General features: G+C 31.3%; 1 pseudogene; it reads left to right on the top strand.

The window, feature by feature from the left end:
- Positions 1-719: 719 nt before the first annotated feature.
- Positions 720-1971, top strand: LOC107006314 (annotated as a pseudogene).
- Positions 1972-8601: the final 6630 nt, after the last annotated feature.

Raw genomic sequence — 8601 nt, 5'->3', positions numbered from 1 at the left:
CCCCACTTAGTTTTCTTGTTCTTCTTTAACATTTTAATTTTCACTTCTTTTTTCACGAGACAAAAGTATCGACACTGAAGTAAGTTATTATTCATTCTCTCTTGATTTTTGTATCTTCTTTTATTATAATCTATTTTTTAATTTTCTGTTTTTTTGTTATTGCATCTAGTAATCTATAAGTTGTCAACAACCACTTGACACACCCAAAAAGATATTGTCTAATTGGTTACACTTTTTGAATTTGTGTAGATAAAGTTTCTTTGGTAGTAATGGTATAATTCAACAACTAGATGCACGTAAATAATGAACAACTTTAAGTTTTTCTTATTCTCTCCCGATTTCTGTATTTTCTTCTTGGATGATGTATTTTTAATGTTTTTTTTTTGTTTTCTTTTGTTGTTGCAATGTTGTTTTTTTTATATTTTTACTATGTATCAAATAATCTCTTTTTTTTTAGTTAGTTGTAGTATATACTTTGATTGTGTGTAGTATATATTTTTCATATGTTATTAGATTATAGAAATAATTATTCTCAATTTTCTTATCGATTTTTCATCTTCAGATCATTTACACCATGTCAGAAATTAATTTGAGACAAACTAATGTTAAATGAGATGATGATGGCTATCTCAAATTTATAGAGTTATGTGAATTGGAGATTAGGAAATGAAATAGACCAAATACTCATCTATCTAAAGATTGGGTAGTATAATAAGAAAATGCTTACTTTTCAGAGTGATCTTTCTCGATTTCAAAACAGAAAGGCTTGCTTGAAGGCAAAATTCGATGTAATTCGTCATTTTTTAAAGAAAAGAAAAGCAGGGTAGAAAGTCTTGCTTACTTATTTCTCCATCTAAGTAAGAGATGACGGATTGAAGTTTATAACTAGTCAAAAAGTGATAACAATGTCTAATCATGCTACTTAAGTCGTATGCTTAACACATGCAAAAAAAATATAATCGATGAGTTCAATAAAAAATCGGAATGACACTATAAAACCAAATGAAAAAAATCATTGGATCTTGAAAACCAAGTGGATCCTTTTAGAACAATTGATGAGAGAGATACATGTATAGGATGTGATGCCACCAAAACTACAATTATGACAGATGATGATTGGTGGAAGCGAAAAATCAAGGTACCTTTCTCAAATTGTTCTATATGTCTTTGTTATTTCTTTAGTTACTGAGTTTTAATTTATCTAAATTTATTTTTTATCTTTCGTTACGAGAGGATGTTCGATATAGAAAATTTAGGAACAAAGATCTTTCGCTAATATGGTTTTTTTGTGATGCATTATTTTCTGATATTGTTGTTATGGGAGAAAGAGCACGTGCTGCAAAAATACAATCATGACAGATGATAATTGGTGAAAGCGAAAAATCAAGGTACTTTTCTCACCTTGTTCTATATGTCTTTGTTATTTCTTTAGTTACTGAATTTTAATTTATCTAACTTTATTTTTTAGTCTTTCGTTACGAGAGGATGTTCGATATAGAAAATTTAGGAATAAAGATCTTTCGCTAATATGTTTTTTCTATGATGCATTATTTTCTGATATTGTTGTTATGGGAGAAAGAGGACGCGCTGCAAATCAAGAACAATTTTTTTTTAAAAAAATGACATAAATTTAAACAAAAAAAAATAAATGATATTGATGCTGATGATAGAGAACACTTTATTATAATGATGAAGGGGTGATTAAAGTGATGATCCACAAGATATGAATTCTACTATGTTTCCTAAGTCATCACTAAAAAGAAAATTTTCAACTGATGGTATTGAAACTAGTAATCAACTAAAAAAATTAAGACAAAATCTATTTTTACATCAATGAAAGAGGATATGCACTCTTTCATAGAGCTAATATCTAACAAAATTACCTCTATATCTCATGCAGTAGATGATCCCAACATTGATAAGTGTATGGAGTTTTTCGCAAGTATAACCAAATACTTTTTGAAAAGGTAAAATGTATAAATATTTTTGTGAATATGTTTATTAAAAAGACATTCAACAAATGTTTCTTGATATGCATATTGAAGAAGCTCCAAAGTCTTCGATTGAGTATTAACTATCAATTATACCTTAAGAAAGTGTGAAGAATGAATTGTTATGGAAAAAATAATTTTATTATTTTATGTTTGACAGTATGCTTGTAATCATAAACTTTATTTATTGTCTTTAATTTGGTTAGACATTATGATTGTATGGTTAAATTTTTTTAGTTTAAGTTAATTTATGTAAATGTAATCATTGTGTTGAATTTATGTAAATGTATTCATTGTTGAATTTATAGATAGGTGTTTGTTGTGTTGCATTCATATAAATGTATTTGTTGCGTTGAATTTATATATAGATGTTTGTTGTGCTACATATATATAAATATTCTTGTTGTCTAAAATTTATATACATGTGTTTATTGTGTAGAATTTATATAAAGATGTATGTTGTGATTGAATTTATAAATGTGTTAGTAATATGGAAAGTATATAAACTAGTAAAATTCTTGTTTGAATTTATATAAATATTTTTGTTGTGTTGAATTTATGTGTGTGTGTGTTGTGTAGAATTTATAAAGATGTATGTTGTGATTGAATTTATATAAATGTATTACTAATGTAAAAAGTAGTAAAATTGAAATAATAATTCTGGATTCAAAATTGTTATAAGTAAAACATATGTGTCATCACATGTGAAATAATGAAATTTTTATACTTTTGATTTTTATTAATTGAAGATATTTTTATTTCCAATAAATGAAAGATTTAAATTTTATCATATCATCAAATTTAAGTGATTTGTTAGATGAAGAAGATGAAGAACTATAATAAAATAGGAGACATAAAAATGAGAAAGAGTGGATGACGACTCTATGTCAAATAGCAGATAAGACCTTAGGACATTAATCTTTTGAAAAATTCATTAGATAAGGTCAAGTTGATTCAAAATAGATTTCTCATAGCTCGAGAGAAAACAAGTTATGAAGATTGAAATATTTGTGACCCCAAGTTCATGATTGGAGAGAAACTTTTTTTGAAATTATCACTCGTGAAAGGTGTTATGAGGTTTAAGAAGAAGGACAAACTCAACCTTGGATTTATTTATCCGTTAGAGGTACTTCTACATTTTGGAGAAATGAATTATGAGGTGGATATGCCACCACTTAATTTTGAATGTTTTGATGTTGAAGAAGTATTGTGTTAATAATTGTCAAGTAATTCAAAGTGACTCAATATTGTTCGACCAAGAATTTAACATTTGAGGAAGGTCCTAGAGTTAATATGTTTAAGCTGGTTAGAATTCCACTTGAAAGGTTGAAGTCCAACACAGTGGGAGACCCAAGATCTTCACCAAGAAGGTTCAAGATTCAAAAAATAATTAAGCAAAAAGCAAGAAGCAAACAAAACAAATTTTGATTAATCAAAATATATCATTACAATTCTGTGTTGCGCGTTTTTATTTCTTGAAACCAAATCATAATAATCTCATAAAAAATTAAATTTTCTTTTCTCTACATAAGGAGCCATACAATTACTCATGAAATCATCATCCATTCAATTTTTCGATTCACTCTTTATCAACTTTATTACCAAGAAAGCTCTTTCAACTGTAGCAGTAGAAACTAGCAACACAAATTTTATAAGGCAAAACACAAAAAATTGAATTTAAATGTTTCTTTACCTTAACTAGCTTTTCAGAAATATCACCAAGCCTTTTGAGACTGGAGAACCATTTATCAATATCACAAATATTAATTATAGAAGTCTCTATCTGATTCCTAAGAATAACCATTACATTTTCATCAAATCATCACGAAATAATTCAGCCATTTTCAATATGTTCTTGATGTCAAAACTAGAAAATCAGTCAATTGGATTCAAGCAAGCAACTCCAACAAGTAAATATGTACGATCATTGAATTCTTAAAACTGTCAATCAATAATTTAAAAAAATACCTCCACAATATAGTGATGCAAGATAGTATATTCAACAAATTTACGTTGAGATCTTCCAAAATTAACATAGAACTCATCAAAGTTATGTATCAAAATATCAAATGCAGACACATTCTCGACAAGTGGATATCATTTTTCATTCTTTAAATCTTGCAATCGTTTCTTCACCACTTTAAAAGTAGAATGACATTTGCAATATCCTTTTCTTTCTTTTGTAGAGATTCATTAAGCTCATTTGTGATCGCTAAACACCTCTCATTAAATGCACTATGAAAACAATCTTAAATGTTTGAAAAACTTTAAAATATATTGTTGTCTTAGCTTTTATTCAACATATTCAGAATCAACAACAATAGTATCAAGAACATAGTAATAGAGCCAAACATACTAATGAATTTCTAAATGATTTATAATGTCAAACCCTACCGACTATTGGCAACTCTAGGAAATCAAGTTCTTGATTCAATCCTTTACCCCTTTTAACCTCACTCATATCAAGTGCCTCTTGAACTTTTATTTCTTGAGATTCTTTAATTTCATCCACAAGATTAAAAGAACCTCTCAATACATTTAAGAAATTAGAAACCAACAATACAATTTCTCTAACTTGAAGACATTCTTTTGAATAACCCAACAATAGTAAACTGAAATTGGTGAGAAAAATAATGAATCGCATGAGCTGATCTACTCTCTTGTTGAATCAAAACTTTAAGGCCACTTAGACGCTCTTGCACATTGCTAGCTCCATCATAACATTTTTCTTTGTATAAAGATAAACTCAAAGAATATTAAGAAAGACAGTTAATAATTGCTTCTTTCAAATATAAAACACTAGTATCATGCACATAATTAATTCCTTTAAACCGTTCCACCACATACCCATCTCTATCAACACAACGCAAAACAATTGTCATTTTCTCCTTACGTGATAAATCACAATATTCATCAAACCATTTAGATCTCCATAATAGCTTTAATTGTTTCAAGATTACATGTAGTGACAATATCATTTTGAATTTTATGAGAAGTCAACTGGTCACTTCTTGGAGTCTTTTTCAATACAAGTCACTAATTTTATAACACTGCTTCTGCCACGACCTAAGAGCACCGCCTAGTCGTAATCGGCGTATTCGACCTCTCGGAGGTCTCATAAAAGCCACATGGATCATTCATTGCATACGATACTTAAAATAGAGAAGAATTTAAAACTTTCTTCACACACAAAGAATACTTTCATTAATAAGCGAGCGGAAGATTTTAAAACATCTAACTTTACAATATGTCTCATTAAACCATCTAATAACTTTTAGAGAACATTATTTGGGACTAAGCCCATACAAGACTAAAAGTAAAGACTGAAAAGACATAAAAAGAACATTGGCGTCTTGTCCTCGATTCTATGAGGACTCACCATACTTCATCTTCAACCCTTATAAACCTATCCATAGCTTACCAAACCTCCAATCCGTACACTAAAAGGGAAAAGAAGGGGTTAACACATTAAGCACTAAGTGTGGAAGTCATGCAAAATCATGCAAAAAGGGACTTTTAGTATAGAAACATGCTTTCATGACATTTTGATAAAAACCTTCATAATAAGAGTTTAAGAGACGTAATAAAGTCAACAATCACATGTAAGACATATTCAACTAGTATCAACATATAACACTTAATTCCATATGCATCAAGTAAGCCTTTTCATCATTTGGACTCTCTACCTAAGGTTGCTCTAAGACCCACCTAAGTAAGACATGAAGAGACCGCACATACACCCTCTTCAAGCACACATAAGTGTTCCTCAAAGCCACCCTAGATAATGACCTTTCTATTCAACATACTTTCACTAAGTGAACATTATTCATTTAAGCAATTTAAGAGACAACTAAACAAATAGGGGACTTCACATAATGGTCTTAGAAGACCTAGGGAACTCACTTAAGTATCTTCAAAGCCAACTCGTGCCATGTGTAGATAGCATCACATTTCACTACCTACACGTTGTAGAACCTATCCAATAACTAGAGTGCACATCTCACATGATGAGAATAGGCATTAACCGACATAAACCATACTAACAAGGTATGGAATCTGGTGTCATAAGACCCCACACCTTGAAAGGTGTTCTACTTGACTAAGGTAGAACTACGACACATCCCATGTAGGCACATGATTTAGGGGATATCAAGGGCTTCTTTGTACTCTAATCTCATACTGCAAGTAGATCTACTACCACAAGCATATCCACTCGGTGCTTTGCCTTGGTTCTCATAGATTAAGTTCATTCACATAAGAGTATTTGAGAAGGTACCATCTCTAAGTCCTACCAACTCATAATGCATATCCAAGAAGGGTCCACAAGGGCACCGATCAAGGTTCATTAGGATAACTCATTCATGAAAAGGGTACCATGATAGGTCTATCTGATTCACTTCATTATAACCTTTCTTTTCATATTCAAGGTTTGCACATTCACTTAGGGTTCTAGACTCATCAAGAAGGGGCATCATTCTTAGGTCTACCGATTCAATACATACTCTAGAATACCTCATTCATCATTCAAGGAAGGGCACCAACTTAGGTCTATCGATCCTAGACTTTCATTCATTCTTTCATTCTTTACTTAAAACAAGGATGCTTACCAAGTCAAGAGATCACATTCAACATAACTTTCATGCATCAAGTAGGGACAACTAGGTCTACCTAAACAAGACACTATATCAACATATAAAGACTCTTCATAGTCTATTATCATCACATACCAACATTTAGAGGGACATGCTTTCTTTCAAAATATCAAATAACTTTATACAAGATCACCTTCACATTATACAAGGTTACACATCATCACATCACCCTTCCCTTTATATATTCATATATGCCATAACACCTTATGCATAGTCATATTACTTCACGTAACCAACTTCACATTATACCTTCATACATACCCTAATATGATACTATTACAATTCACATAATAATGTCGACAAGGCCATGATCACAATAACAACAAAAAGTAAACACCGCCACCATAAGTGGACCATACCACACAAGAGCAATTCTATATCAATTCTACATTAGTAAGGGAATTAGGTCAACTTACGCTCTTCTAATATCCAAGATCACTATTCCTCAAAATATCCAACAATTCACAATATAATATCATAGGTAACCATAGAAATCAACAGTACAACATAGGCTAAACCCAATTCTATCAACATTAGATCATAAGCAATAAACCCTATTCATAAGCCAAATTTTGGGATTTTAGAAGGTCAAGAGTTCATAAAGATTTTCATTGTAAAACATAAATTTAACATCAATAATATCATATCTAATAATTTGAAATTGTTTCATGCAAGAACCCTTGAGTTAGAGTGAAAATTGGATTTTTCCATTAACTTTGGAATCTTCGAAATCACTTGAAATTGGATCTAAGGTGATAAATAGACTTAGATAAAGAACTCCAATACCTTATTAGAGGAAATTCCATGAGAATCGAAGAAGAAAGCCATAGCAATCCACAACCCTAGCTCTATCTTGACTTCAAGCTTCCATGGAGTTTTGAGAGAACTTTTGGGAGGGAAGGATTTTAATTTTTGGAAAAGTGAATAATGAATTCTAATTCTAGGTCTTAATGTTTAAACCAACTTAAAATACCCTACAACAATTAAACTAATCATTCCTACATTTAATTAGCCAAGGGTAGAATTTACCAACCCCCTCTTGGCTTGGCCGACTCCAAGACAGAATTGCAGGTGCTCACTTATGGTCCCCACCTACGGACCATAGGTGGGTTGATGACCCATCCTGCTGGTCGTAGGTCTGGTGAGAGACTTGTACATGGGATATAAGTCTCCCTAGTCTATGTCTTGACCTACGGAGGTCACTTATGCCCCGTTATTTGACCTACTGGCCGTAAGTCATGCCAACTTTGGCAGTTTTGGGGTTTAACTTAGGGTCCTCCTCTAAGCGGTGGTCCTTGAGGAGTCATACCCAGATGTTTAACCCCTAAACATGACCATAAAGGTTCTAGGGCCTTTATACAAGTCTCAAACATCAAAATACACACCATATTCCACAACAATATGTTAGAACAAACTAGCACATAAACGACTAGTCTCCGAATGTCTTGGTCGTTACTTGACCGTTAACCTCAAAACTACTCAACCTTGACCTTGGATACTATCCTTATTACTTTAATAATTTATTAACTTAATAAACTCATGTGAAGCTCTAGTTTATCCTAGTTCATTTTGAGGGTCATAACTTCAGATACCATGAAAGAATTTCAAGAAAGTTACCTTTGTTTAACAATGATTCATCTTCACTATGTCCATGAAATTCCAATCCCTTATTCAAGGCAAGTATCACCACTTCAACATTTTGTGCTCATGCTTGGTTTGATAGGATAACTTAACAAGTGCGACTTGAATTGATTGTTCTTGTCACATTAGATCTTCACACTTCTTATTTGCTTATGTTTATCTAATCTTTTATTTTTGTGCTAACTATTAAACTCTATACTTGAAAATGCTTCACCTCCACCTTGATGAATGTTTTCATCTTGAAATAAATAAAAACACAAACAATAAGTTGCATCTTCCGTCCCACTATACTCCAACCAATCATTATATTTTCAAAC

This window comes from Solanum pennellii, chromosome 12, assembly GCF_001406875.1.
Source record: "Solanum pennellii chromosome 12, SPENNV200".
Taxonomy (NCBI): Eukaryota; Viridiplantae; Streptophyta; class Magnoliopsida; order Solanales; family Solanaceae; genus Solanum; species Solanum pennellii.
Note: the sequence above shows the minus strand (reverse complement) of the source record. Positions and strands in the feature narration are given on the sequence as shown.